The sequence below is a fragment of the Solenopsis invicta genome, chromosome 2 (assembly GCF_016802725.1).
Source record: "Solenopsis invicta isolate M01_SB chromosome 2, UNIL_Sinv_3.0, whole genome shotgun sequence".
Taxonomy (NCBI): Eukaryota; Metazoa; Arthropoda; class Insecta; order Hymenoptera; family Formicidae; genus Solenopsis; species Solenopsis invicta.
The window spans coordinates 1,716,353-1,731,995 of record NC_052665.1 but is presented as its reverse complement, the minus strand read 5'-3'; the positions used below and the strand labels follow the sequence as shown (position 1 = coordinate 1,731,995).

At 38.2% G+C, this 15,643-nt stretch overlaps 1 protein-coding gene across 4 annotated transcripts in view; it reads right to left on the bottom strand.

The window, feature by feature from the left end:
* LOC105196447 (transcription factor Sox-6) overlaps nt 1–15,643 on the bottom strand; it is a 187,512-nt gene that overhangs the window by 10,892 nt on the left and 160,977 nt on the right. The window lies entirely within an intron of this gene.

Sequence of the window (15,643 nt, the reverse complement as noted above, 5' to 3'; positions counted from 1 at the left end):
TGGTTAACAATGAAGTGCCGAGTCATAACCAAATATTCATCCAAAGCTAATGAAGCCTGTTTGGTGACCCAGTGCTGGTATTATATTTATTACTAGTTTCACGAAACCTCAATCAATCGATTATAACGAAGGTCTACTGCAACCAACTGGACAAAATGATGAGTGAGCTTGCAATTAAATAACTAAGATTGAACAATAGAAACAGAGTAATCTTATTGCAAGACAACACTCGACCACATGCTACGCAAACAACGCAGATCAAACAGGAGCTGAACTTGAAAACTCTGTCACCCACCGTATTCACTAAATCTTTCACCAACAGATTATCATTTTTTTTCAGGCGTTGGACTACTTCTTGCAAGGAAAAATATTCAATTTTCAACAAACTGTGGAAAATGTCTTTCGCGAATTCATTGCCATTCGCTCTACAAGCAAAACTATGTCGACAGTTTAGATATTCGTATTTTGCATATTTTGATTAATTGTATTGCTTCGCATTTGAGATACAATTTAACCAAACTTTTGATTTAATATCGGACATTTCATGCTTAATGACCTAAATACATATAGCCGCGTAGGATTAACAAGGCGGTCGTTACGGGATTCAAAGTATCATATGATTGTATCCTCCATTCCCTGTATTCGCTGACGTTACGATCTTTTACGACGCGTTGTCGGTAGGCGGCGAGCCGCTCAAAGGCTGCCGAACTGTGCGTTTATGTCCCTGCGACCGTCCCAATGAGCGCATGTGCGTTCATTGAGACCACATGTGTCGTGCTCGCTTCGGTGGCGCGAGGAATCGTCCACCGGGAGACAATGAGTCGCGACTGCGAATAACGCCAATTCGGGTAACGTCTTCGGTTCGCGGCACCTATAATAGGCGGCAAGTCAGAGAGAAAGAGAGAAAGACAGAAAGAGAAAGAAAGAGAGAGAGAGAGAGAGAAAGGGACGACTGGAACTTCATTATTCATTTGCACAGTTCAGTTATGCCGATGATACGTATCCGTGACAGCTATACCGCCCACAGTGGCTAAATATAAACAGGCGGGGTGCCAGCAAGTTCCATTCACATTCACATCCACACGCGACGCGGCGGTTTAGTAAGTGAGCATAAGAATATGAGGAGCCCCGTTCTGAATATGCATCCGCGCATTGACGCCAACTGCACCGCCTAAACTTAGCCACGCAATTACCGAAACATATTTACCCCCGTAATCGCTCTTCGGCCGATTATCTATCGTGGATCGCGCGACACAGAATTCCGATGCACTGGGGAGGGAGTCGCATCTAGATCGGTCGTACGTCGTAAAATCGTAATAAATAGTTTCACGTCGAATAAATAATTTGAACGTGAAACTATTCAGTAAATAATTTAAATCTACATCATTTCAATCTGTATGAAAATAATCTAAATATAATTTTGTTCCCCTATCGATGCATGATACGTAGGTAACTATTGCTATTATTAGTTTTGTGTGGTATTGTTTAACAGCGAACGTTTTTGCAAATTAATTTGCATTTTGCAGGCGAGACTCGACGATCGACGAGCAACTCTCGTCGGCGCGACACGCGAGGCTAAAGGCCACGAAAATTTGCTTGTCCAGATTTAGAATCGGAGCCACTGGAGTGCGAGTGCGAGGGGAACGTGCTGGTTGACGCGGATCCACCGGAAGTGGTTCATACTTCACGTGCGTTATAAAGACTGTCACTGCGGGTACTGTCTAAAATTACGTCGCGCTGCCAGGAGCAGCGACTCCGACGTGAACTGCCCGCTTAGATCGGATTAAGATCCCCGGCTTCCATCCCTCCTTGGATATTGGCGACTTGCGATCTTATCGCGATCGCGTCTTCGTCCAGGGTCTGCGAGCGTTATGAATAATCGATCGCGAGGAGAAGCCGGTCCTGCCGGCCCTTCTCCTCACGGCCGATTCGCGCTGAGTGGGACACAACGAGGGATCCGGGGAACAAAGAAACGCCGCTACACTCTTTAATGGAATTTTAAAAGAGACACGCGGATTCTTTGAATAAACAGGGAGGCGACCAGTGGATACATAAATTATGAAGCGCTTTGAACGAGATTCGCGCTCGCCCCGTACGGGACGCACTGTCGCAATGACACGAGAAAAAGAGGGACAGAGAAAGAGAGAAGGGGGGACCAGTGAATTACGGGAATCTAGGGCAACCGGAAGCGGTATTTTCGTGGCGCCGCTTTTCGAGTGTAGCGGAGGAGATGATCGCGGGTACATCGTCGCGAAGCGGTCGTCTCTTCGAGAATTGTCCGTTCTTTCTTTCACTGCGAACCATATCGTAGTAGTGACAGCGATGACACGTAACACGAAGATCTCGATGGCATTGATCGTGTAGATAAAAAAGGAAAGAAGAATTGTTGTTAGATTCTACATATACAAGATGTCCCACGAGTCTCGGAATTAATTCTAGAGATAGATTTCCCGGTTTATTTGAAATGCATTCTTTTCCGATTAAACTGTTCCTCATTAATATCAATTCGCGTGGATAGTTTCGTGAATTATTTTTAAATAATGTATCGTTACATTAAAATAAGGAAATTGTTATTATTTTTTTTTAAGTACTAATACTTTCTCGCGAAGCACTCTGTACAATTCATCGTCTTTTCTTTCGCGTACATTAATCTTATGGAGCTATCTTTTGATACTATTTCTATCCTTGCAATTGAATCCCATTATGCCACGTGTATCGCGAGAAGTTTTCTTTCTGTAGATATTTGTAATGTAAATAAACAAGGACAATCTATGCATAAAATATCATTACACGTAATCTAAGGTACGTAGACAAATATTAAAAAGCAGTCGCTGCTTTTCATCATTATCTGACTATATAAGTGGATTATGTAATTATACACATAACTAGACTTTTCTGTAGCAAATGATAAAATTACGTACATTTTGTATTTAATCTTTAAGCGGACACGTGGGGGTCAAACCGATCCAAATGCACGAATAAAAGAATATTCCTTCGTTTCTCTTTTGTTTGCGACTCTACCACTCTTTTAGCGATCTACCTTCTGCACTTCGGTGTAGTCTTGACAGCGAAGTAGCATCAGTAACACTCAAATATTTTATCTATAAACAGCAGTTCTTTTATCCCTTGAGTCAATTTGAGCCCCAGGCAACCATATATGTAACTTTCTATGCAATTCAGTGTATTGCTTAAAAATTTATTTTTAGTATCCAGCCTTTTTTAGTTTATTTTTACTTTTTTTCAATTTTTTCGATATAAATATATATTTTATTTTGCATATCAATATATTTGATTTTTAATAAACAAATAATAATTGATAATCTCAATTATTTTTTAATAATAAAAATGTTTATATAAATAAATTAAAATGCAGGTCAAGATTGACCCCTACTCCATTTACGTCACAAAAATTATCATACATCCGATTAAAAGTTAATATATACAAAATATCTAAAAATATTTAACATATGAGCTGTGCAAATCTGTCACGTAATTCTACCTTCGATTATTACTATTAATTTTTTTTCAAATACAACTTACGAGGAATCAAATTTAATTATTCATTCGCAATTTAAAAAACTGCATAATTCTTATTTTTGCATGATACGTTCTTCTAGCGTTTCCCTTCGTATTCACACTGTGGCAACTGATCAAAGGATTCAAAACGAGGAAAAACCAACAATGTGCCGCAACAGTACACGTAATTGTGTACGATTTATGTAATTTCCCTACTCGTGGCTGCAGAAGGCGGAGGCAGACATGTCGTGCGATCGTCAGGAAACACGAAAGTTTGCCATCGACCTCGCGGAATCCATAATCATAGATCAGACCAGCCTCCAGGCCAGGACGCGTGTACAGACATCCACTGGCATGGCACGGTATTTTCGGATATCTTTATTGGCCGATGTTTATTATCTATTCGCTGCCTCTAATCCTTTTGATATTCCACGTTGGCGGATAAACAAATCGGCCGATCATCGGGGGCCGCGGACCGGCCTTTCTCGTGAAGATGCTAATATTAATAATTCTCTCCCTTTGCCGCGTGCACGCCGACCGATATCGTTCGGTGATATTATCCCAATGAACGGGCCGCGCTTATCCAGCGGCGTTTATGCGCGCGCGTCTCGAGCGTGGTCCTACATTACAAAGACGACTTTGTTCCCTTTTCAACTCGCGTCATTGGTTCCGCGAGCAATTGTGATAATGCAGAGTCAACTATGTAAGACTTCTGCCGGTCGCGAAGTCCCGTACAGACACGCGGCCATTGATTTCTGATCAATAGAGTTAGATCATCTGCTCAATAATTCCCCTTCCGAGAAAGGAAAGATTAAGATAGTTGCACAAGTGAACGATCAATTAGAAAATAATGTCAGATAGTTTATAGTCTTCTTGATAAATGATAATAGCATCATAACACGCACACATGCACATTTGAATACATATTTGTCTTCTTTTAACGGTCAATGCGAATGTAAAGATTATTAAGGAGGTTCTCCAATCTTTTCACATAATATAAGAACTTGATTCAATTTTGGGAATAAGTTTATGATTAATCTACAAACATTTCTGAACTTTTGCAATTTTTTTACTGAATATTATAGTCTGTATAATCTCTTTAAATAACTTGCTAAAATACACAGTTAGAAAATTTGTATTAAATTTAACATATATTTCAAGTCCCTCCCCAATGGTCCATTGAAGTTTTTATGTTAATTTAGTACAAGATGAATACGTTAGAAAGCATAAATATTACGTAAAAAATTAACACAAAAAGTGTAATATTTTGACATAGTTTGGAAACGAAATATGGAAATATGTATATATCTTCAGTGAAATTAACATTTATATGTTGACACGTAAATTTTATTCATTTATTTATCTTGGACTTTATGTTTTAAAACTACATTATTTTTATATTATTTATTTATAAATTATGTTATTTTAATACTAAGAAATGTTAAATATCAATTTAACATAAAAAGTTCAAATAATATAATCGCGTTATGTTAAATTAACATTTGGATATATTAAAAATTTAACACAAAAATTTTAACAAGGACTGCTGTGAACATAAATACGAAATGTTTTCTACTGAGGCATTAAGTCTTACAAGAAAGAGTTTTAAGTAATATAATCGTAAACAAAATGTACACTGAGAGAAAAAATTGTAGTGGCGGCAACTATAAGGAGACAACCATACCAATTTAGTTAATAGAATTATATTTTATAGTTAAGCAAACTATATTATAGTGACTGCAACTAAGTTAGTGATTAAGAGAACTAATAAAAAATAGTTGCAATATACTATCTAATATATTAATTACAACTATTTTTTATTAATTCTCTTAATCACTAACTTAGTTGCAGTAACTACAATATAGTTTGCTTAACTATAAATTATAATTCTATTAACTAAATTGGTATGATTATCCCCTTATAATTGTCGCCACTACAATTTTTTTTGTAAAAACTTAGAAAAGCTACAATGTTCACAAAAAAGAATAGAATTTAAAGATCATTTTAAAATAAAAACTAAAGTTTCAACGTATTCTTATTTATTTATTAAAAAAGATATTTTAAGATAACAAACTGTTCTTTTTATTTTCTCTTTGTTCATTATTTATTATTTTAAAGATGACAATGCTAAAAGTTCCCGTATTAAAAAATATATGAATGAAAAGTCACATGACTCCTCTCCACTTTTTCTAAATTAGAGAACCCCCTCAATCCGCATGCGATCGCCGAGCGGACAAAGCGCATGGATTAGAGCGCTCATGCGTTTTGACAAGTTCACAAACAAGTGACGCGCGAGCGCGGGACCGAGTGCAAATGGAAAATCGTTAGGACCGAGTGAAATACATTAACGCGATGCGAGATTCATTAACGGCGTCGGAAATGCTTTATAAGCGTGCGCGTTTTCTAAGCTGCGCCGCGCGTCTCCGACCGGTGTTCAAAACGTGACACATTCTCGCCGTCTTTCGCACGATTCGCCTCCGCCCGCGTTCTACATCTACGCCAACTGACACGAATACCGAAACTCGACGGCAATCGTCCCAGAGCGTCCGAAAAACTAGGAGTCGCGGCGAACCGTCGAAAATTCTGCGCGCACGATGTTCGTCCGCGCGTTGCACGCGACCGCCCGCCGTCGCGCCGTAAACGGGGCGAGAGTTCCTCGCGGTTAACACTTAGCGCCCGGAGCCATTTGAATATCCCGTTACCGGAACGCGCCGGCCGGGTGGCCCGGCAAGAAAAAAGGATTAAAGTTTGTTAGCTCTTTAAACGTAAACACGCTATTTTCGCAGTCCACCGCGCAAACGACGTATCCACCGCGCCGCGCCGCGTCGCGCCGTCCCGTAAGCGCGCGTATTAAATATTGAATCGGTTTCCGCATTTACAGAGCAGAGCTCGACAGATCTTGGATCTTTTCGTTGCGCAAGCGCACTTCACTTTTGCATATCTTCATTTCTTTTAGCTTCCGAGGAGTTATCTCCATGGCTCGACGATAAATATTTCGACCTTTCCGCAATTACTAATTATCGCGTCGTTAAAACATTCTCGGGCTTCTATTTTATCGAAATAAGATGCTTTCGCTGCAAATTTATTTTGCATTGGGCGAATAATCTTTTTGCACTTAGGAGGATAAGAAGAGAGGAGGGCAGTTCAGCGTGTGGCTTTTCAGCGATTCAGGTACATGGCGAGCATATCCCGGCCTTATACAACGCCGATGCGCGAATGTGAGAATTAACGGTATTAAACCCTGATATTACGACGTGTGTGACACTAACGTGGCGCAGACAGCAGCGTACCTCTTAACGGATCAGAGCCCGTCGCGGATCGAAATAAGCTGCGACGATGAGCCGGCTGTCAGTAGGATTATTGTCCTCGGCTTCTTACGCCCGCCGGGGAGTTCTCTCCCGTGAAGATCGTATGTGGTATGGCAAGGCGCGCGGTGTGCGGCTGTCCCCGGGGATCAGGGGAACGTCGGGACGCGTCCGAAGCAACCCCCGTCAACTTTGAGGCAAGCGAGAGGGCAATCGCGTCGCGCTGTCTACCCCGGTTCCTCCTGACTTCTTTCCTGCCTGCGTATCTTCTTCTCTCGCGTCGCTTCCTTCGGGACGCGATTCGTCTCTCTTTCAGCAATAGAGAGGAAGAGAAAGAGAGGAGAGATGCGTCGTCGGACTAGTGTTCTTCTCTTTCCCTTTCGTTCCGCGGAAACTGTTCTATCCGTCGAATCGTCTGACGTCGAATCGTTCTTCTCTTTGTCTCCATCGTCGATTTTCCCATCAACGGTCACCCCTCTCGAGAGGATATCCCTCAGCGACCTCTCTCCTATGTCTAGTACGTGGCAGCCGACAACCGCGATACACTGTCACCGTAGCACTTCGACACCTACCTCGATCGGTTTATACCGCAACGGCAGTGTCAACGAACGCGTCGCCTCTCAAAGCTCACGAGACGAGGAAGCACTCGTTTTCGACGAGTTAAGCACGGAGCATTATTATTTTTTTTTTTGCGAGTTTTTAATACCGCGCAAATCGGTCGTCGCGGTGTAGCTAAAATTATCATGCCTGCGGTAACGCGAAAAAAAACGAAAGCATGTTCCGATACAGTTTTATTATCAACATCGCAGTTTTTTCGTAAAGTTACTTTAACAATAACTATAAATTTAATTTTATATAAAAAAAAGTAGATTATATACAGGATGTCCCAGATTTAACGTGGCACCTTGTATATATTTTATTAAATATTGTATTAAATAAAATATTTTTCTTTGCTAACTCATTTAGACTGACTTGCTACAAATGAGATTGTTTTCATTTATAGATACATCACCAAGAGATATCTAGAATTATCTTCTCTATATATCACTCGAAGAGTTATTTCTACCAAGACAAAAATCTTGCTCGGCGACCGCACGGTTACGACTCGACACTTCCACTTAATAATCTTGGTGAGATATCGAAGTAATATGGAATAAGTAGCATACGATAAGAGAAGGAAAAAAAAGATGAGAAAAGAAAATCAATACTTAATTACAACTAGGGTATGTATTCTGTATACGCTTTTTGTTCTTCACGATAGTTTCGGTGTCGTTGCGCAAATATTTTACTTGGCAAAAAAGTTGCGCAACGACATCGACAGCTTCCGTTTCATAACACGTACCCAAGTTTGATGAAAATCGTTTTTTTTTGTAAACATTAATTTTTGTGTTTAATACATGTTTTAAACACATAATATAACGTGTGTTTAAAACGCGATTTTTACCAACCCTGATTACAATATGCGAATGCATACCTTCATGCAATTGATCCCACAACCTATCCATGCTCTCCGTCGTTGAGATAAATACAATAAACATCTTTCTTCACACGTCGATTTTAATTTTATATATATATTGTGTGACGCACACGCCGAAAAACCTTGTTTCTCTTTTTCGTTCTTAGTCTCGCACGCACTCGTCGTGTATCTTTCCGCTCACTCCAATCCGCTTTCTTCTTTCACGCTCGATACTCACTTTGCGGAGAGACCCGGCCACTCGAGAAACGAGAATAATATGTACGGTGCACGTGCCACGGTGTACCTCGTCATTGCTCCTCTCCCGACCGAGCGGCGCAACCGCGATTCTAATTCATCGCATCGCCGACGCGCATTGTGCGCGTGCGAGTGAATTGTGCAAGATTTCCGCTGTCAAAGAGAAGACCGTTCGACGAAGTGCTCCGAGAGAGAGAAAAGGAAAGAATTGTAATTCTTGGTCGATGATTCGTAATCTTAGATTTCGCGAGAGAATGTCGATATAAAATTTATACAAGTTATTTTCGAAATATCATCGAGATTGCAGATTACAAATGAAACAGTTTGCCAATTAATATTTCTTCCTGGAAATATAGATCTTGTATATAGCGGGAGTGCCTCCCGCTCCTCATTTTTATCAATTCAATCCATTTTCTCTGAAATTATCGTTGATGATACAAATTTTTAAATAAAAGTGAAATGATTTCTAGGAAGACATGTATTGGTCATTGCTTTTTTTTCTTGGAAGCGCCAAAAAAGTAAAGATTATCATCATTTTTTAAAATTATATGGTTTTATCATAATACGTATTCATTTATAAAATATGATTTCCCTAATAAAAAAAATATATATATTTCTCTAATTATTCTCTGCATAAAAGTATTAAGATAAATATAAAAAAATTAATAGTTTACGAGATATTTTATGACAAGTTATATCGGAATAAAATATAAAATATCTCGTAAACTATTACCTTAATAATTTTACACAGGTGAATAATTGGAAAATCCATACTAATTAAAAAATTAATGTAATTTTATTTTTAAAAATAACCTTTATGTCTTTTTGACGTCTTCACCTAAAAAAAAAACGTGATTAAAATGTCCCCTTTGAAATCGGCGTTTCATCTGAAATATTTTTCTGCATTATTAATAATTTCGGAGAAAATTGACTGGATTGATTAAAATAAGACACCCTGTATGTATAACTTTCGTGCAAATTTTTGAACGCTGAGGTAATATAAGACCTGCTATCTATATACCGTTCTGCATTTGTTGTATTCACTATTTTAGAATTCGCAAATAAGAAGGATAGAGAATTATCCTTGGATTCCAAGAAGATGATTCGTGCGCATGATATTATAAAACGTACAGTGGAAGTCATCTATTTAATAGCGATCATTAAATCCATGTTGACTTTTTGGCTTGGCATACTTCGAGCTAAACGAAATTCTTCGTAATTCCTTTACAAAGAAAAAATTATATGTCATATTACTGAATAGTTTTGAAATGATTTTAACGGAAAGATTCTATGCAGCGCACGAGTATCGATGCACAATACAATTAGCTACGTCTAACCGCAGAAGATTACCATGTTGCGCAATGTGATTTAATTATCGCAAAATAATACGTTTGTGACATATAAATAGCACGGAATGAAAATAAATCTTAAAATCATTACAAGAAGAACCATATTAAACTTATTAAGCCACAATTCGTTATTTTATGCACAATTAATTAATTTAAATTAGTACTTAATAAATTTCTTTGTCTAGATTTTTTATACATCATAAATCATTTGTTGTTAATTTTCATTATTTTTTGTAAGTATATAAAAATTATTAAATGACTTATATAAATACTTTAACATCTTCAGAAAGTATTTATATCATGGTTATGTATTTAAAAAAATATATAAATATTAAAGCTAATTATAGACGACAAGACAAACATTACAAAAAAAAAAAAAAAAAAAAAAATACACAGGACACAAATATCCCAAGGCGTGTTACGTTCAATGACTTTTTAACCACTTTAGTTACGTGTATTTTTAGTGCAGCATAATAATGTGGCGTGAAATATATGTTTTAAAATGTTTACTATCGTAATAAAGAAGAATGTGAGATAACTCGAATTTATGTTGGCGCGAGTAAGCTGCAGACTCGCGTGCTCCGAAAAGACCCGTTCACGCACCGCGTAACCGTATGTACCGTAAGCTGATATCGGCATCTTCGCGCCGCAGTGCGCATTCCGCACAAGTATGCGATATTTATCCCGGCAGGGACGCTCCTGTACGTCCACGCGCCGCCGAAACGTGAGAACCGAAATAAAGATTCGCACGACACGCGCGCGACGCACCAGAAATACGCGCGGATCGAAACCTACCACCGACCCTATTTCACAAAAGTTCAGATTGATAGTTTTACACGTTAACCCAACAAACAACAAGTTGCAATAGCCCTATTGCAGAGTGCAAAATCACAAATTAATATTGACTCGCATAAATCCTTCTTTTTAACAATGCGTTTTGCATGCGTCAGTTGACTTTAATTTAAATTTAATCGATCTCATATCATTTTAAAAAATTATATCCATTTCTACTGATGTAAAATGTCTTTGTTGTTTTAATTTATTTTTTTATCGTTTATTTCTAATTTGTAGAACTAGAAAAAGATAAATCAACTATATTAATCGAGTATTGAAGTTAGTGCACTGATTGTGAGAGAAAAACTTTTTAAATGAAAAAGTACATTTTCTTAAAACGATATATTTTGATAGAAGTATTTGTTTATTCTATTTAAGTAAAAATATTTATTTTTACCAGACACATTACTTTAAGTTTATAATTTTGTATTTTGTACATTTAAATAATGATTTGACAAATAAGCTAATAATATTATTAAACTGCTTTCTTAAATTAACAAATATGATTATTTTGAATATAAAAATAATCAAGTAATAAATATTTTCTAAAACTGCAAGAAAAAATTACTCAATTATAAATTATTTCATTTACATAAATATTTCGATTAAGAAATTTTTAATTTAAGTACAAATGAATAATATTTTGTTTTACGATATTTTTTCCCTCAGCGTTAATCTAAATTGGTAGGAATATACATTAAAGAGATACAAATAAATGCAATTAGAGTTAAATAATGTTTACGAAATCAATTATAAGTAATAATATTAATTAAAATAGCTATTCTATGTACGCGTTGCTTAATATTTTCTGTATTCATGGATCATTCAATTTATATATAGTCAATAATTTTCTCATACATCTCATTTGCTATTAGGAAATAACCAATTGAAAGATTCCATCATTTACTAAAATTACAAGCAGTGAAATAAATTCCAGAAATATCGCTGATCAATACAATATACCACTATTTGATATTAAATTAAATTTATACCGTGCATTATCGCGCATTAATTTCAACCGTGACCGCATCATTGGCATCATCATCTGGAGCATCGGATGTTCCAGAATTCGCTCTTGCGGTAGTTACGTTGCACACTTACGCAACCTCGGGCTGCCTGAGATACACTTTGCTCAAGATCGCGTCGACACAATGAAATTGCGCGCCGTGTACGGCGCGGTGCGCCGCGCCGCTCCGTACAGATGATCGCGCGGATTCGCGCATCGACTCGGACGCAATTCAACGTGGGGCCCCTTCTCGCCGAGGTCTCTAACCAGAATATTCGGGGAGGAGGGTAAAGAAAATGGAAGGAAATCGCGCTGATGGCACACAGGAATGTAGCAGCTGCGGGGCTCATTCACATCCGCGCGCGCGGCAGAGTACTACTGCAGCGCCCGCGGCTGCCCTCCTCTCTCTTCCACTTTCTTCCTCTCTCTCACGGAGTCGCCGTCCAAGTTACAAGTATAACTGCACTCAATGCGCCCGCCGGGTACCTACTTCCACTTCATTCTGTAGTCCTCACGATCGCTGCGAGATATATCTAGATTCAAATAACGCGGCCGAAATGTCTACCCATTGTCGCGCTCAATTACTCCGTTTCCGAAGTATCTCGGCGACTTTGCAGAAGAGAGCTTGCACATTCAGTCTACTGTCTTCTCGCTTGCTTCCGAGAGATCTACAAGTATTACGCGTAATAATAACAGATAATCAAATCTATCTATTTGCTCCAATTTATTTGCTTTCAGCTGTATCGTAGAAGATTGAATCTAATTTCATTAAAGAAAAAAAAAGCGAGCTTTCGATTTAAATTCGAAACAGAGAAATTGTAAAGCGATAAAAATTAAAAACATATTATCTCTATTTTGGGGGGGGGGGATTAATCCTTTGAACGTGAATTTTTGCCTAACTATAAGAGAGACTTGAACAAATCCGATCAACTTTCGAATAAAGTCATCTATGTTATATGAAGATCATTCTTCTCGTTTACCGCAGAGCTTCGTGATCGCCACCGCATTGCCGAAATCTCTCCGGCGTTTCGCTCGGACGTGATCGTTCACAAAGTGACCGTTCACGAATCAAACTGGTTAACCAGACACGGCCACTTACCGCCGGCGACAATCCCCGCGCATCAGCAACGTCGGTGGAATAACCCTCTCGAGTAGCTGCGTCTGTTCGAGACCGGGTCATAATGCAATCAGAATATCGCCCGTGGAAGAAGGAGAAGAAGATTAGAAGGCACCACTCACAGCACGGTATTTACTTTGAACTATTCTCGGCTCCGTGGCCGAAACGCGCATTATATCCGCCGCCGCCGCCGCGGCCTCGCGGCGGACGGCTTGGACCTTAAAGAAAACGCGTCTGCTCGCACCGAAGGGAACCACCGATATCCCCGATAAGCGGATACGGCGTTGATGATGCCGAAAGCAAGAAGCGAGCCGAAATGCTATACGAGAAGGCGGACGAGAAGCTTGTCGCGGGAAGCTTGCCGCGTCGCTCGACAATCACATCAGGCGCGAACAATACACGCGAGTTATATGAAGTTACAATGAAGAGTCGAGAGAGAGAGAGAGAGAGAGAGAGAGAGAGAGAGAGAGAGAGAGAGAGAGAGACAATCAGTCGCGACGGTGAGGGATCGCGAAACGAGAGAAAAAGCTATCGGAGACAGAGGAAGAGGAGCCGACGGACGTGTCCGAGAGAATACAATGGGCCACTGTTGCGCGCTCGGTACCCTCGAACAATGCCGACTCCCGGATTCAGTTAACAATCCGTGTCGCTAACGTGGGGGCCGTCGTTAGATAAGAATGACGGAGGCTGCGGAGGCGCGACGACGATTCGCTCGCGAGCGTCCGCGAATATTCCACGGTGCGCGTCGTCTTTTTAGGGCAAAGACTTCTCTCCCGACTTCCGAAGAGAGACTTCCGGCGGGAGATAATCATTTTGTATCCTTCGGCCTCTGTGCTCCTCTAACGAGTTTCTAACAAATATATAAAGGGAGATTTTTGTGCTAAAAATACTCTTACTACGAAATTATGTGACGCGAGGATAATAAAATACTACTCCAGATAATTTTCTCGTTTTCAAAATCCTTGACGATGAATTATACGACAATTCCCCCTTGCACGCGGATATTATTATGCAGCGATTAAGTTGATACCGCGCTCGTTAACCACGAAGCGTCCGCGAAATCTCGCCTTTGGATTGACGCTTCGTTTCGCGCGTGGATTTAATGAAGACACGGTGAGGTGGTTGCCGATATCGCTGCCACGCGCGCAGACAATGGGGCACATTAATGAGGAAAATAATTACGAGAGGTCTTTCTCCCGCCGCGGAAAATCAGAGGTCGAGGAGCTGGCGCAGCAGCGGCCAAGGAGACGCGTGAGTAGTAAAGAGGGTTCGTATAATGCTGTAGTCGAGTGGTCCAGACAACGTCGTGGGATGCATTAACGCTCGCTGTTCCTCTCGTACCCTTCGCACAAGACGTAGCATCCATCCAAAGACATAATTATTTCGTAATTAATATAATAGCCGTCAGTGATCCCAATTAGAAACACTCGGCCGGATATCAAAAGAATATAAGCAATTCCCACGGGAACATATAATATGCAAGAAGAATGTGACTTTTAATATGTTTAATAATAAACTCGAAATCAAAAGAGTTGTCTCCGCCACGTTTAACTCCCTTATTAAAAATGTCACGAGCGCTTTTTATGGAAGGCAGAGAGTAACATCAGAATCGGTAAATATTGCATATAACAATTATGATATGTTATATTCTTTATGAGGATATTCTAGTCTAGAGCGCGAAAGTTGGTCTATATTTTGGAATTTGTTTTTTAAAGAAGAACTACGCACTCTTTTACGCTTTTACACATCTATTTGCACCTCTTTACTAAATATTTACAAATTTTCGTATGTTTATTAGTTTTTATATTACTCAAATTTAAAAACAAAGCATTTTTTCAGCTGACACGATTTCTTAAAAATTGCTAATAAAGTTATCTACTTAAACTTTTGCATGTACGTAAAAAATAATACATGTCTGTTTATTGCATAAAATCATTAAAATAAATAAAAAATATTGCAAATTAATAAAACGGTGCGATTTAAAAAAAAATATCTTTTAACAATTTTAATTGAATTTAACAAATATTAAAAAATAGTTAAATTATAGATATTGCAATAATCCTAGTTCATGCAATAAAAAAACGTGCACTATAAGTTGAAGTCGATAGCTTCTCAGTAGTTTATGAGAAATCGTATCAACCGCCTTGAAAAATAGTTTAATCTTAAATTTAGGTAATATAAAAACTAATAAACATTTAGCCATACAAAAATTTGTAGAAATTCACCAAATATGTATAAGTATAAAAGCGTAAAAAAATATGTATAGCGTAGCTTTCTTTAAAAACATTTAAAAAAAAAGGCAAACTTTTGTACTAAGTATCTCCTTAAGTACAACTTAGTCTTGAATTCGGTCTATCTTATTAAAATATGAAGTGAATACGAGTGAGTCTGGTAGAATTAAGCCTGCAGGCTGTTAATCTTTACATTTTTTTGCTGAACGGATTTTTATGAATATTTGCATTTATATGTTTCGCTAATTACAAATCTAAATTAAAATTTAAAAAATTTTAAATGATTCAATATGACGGATAAATTTTCAGCAAATTTGTATTTTTTTCAAAAATTTCTTGATCGTTTACTATACTTATTATTATTATATTATATTATTATTATTTTTTATTTAATATTTGCCTAAATTTATAGTCTTCTAAATTTGTTAATTTGTACAGGCCATTTAATTATAAACAAATCGTGTTTTTTAGGTTTGATTTGTTTATAATTAAAAACGTATTGATTAAAATAACAATAGAAAATGACAGGTAAGGTTTGTAGAAATATAAATTATATCAATATATACATATCAGT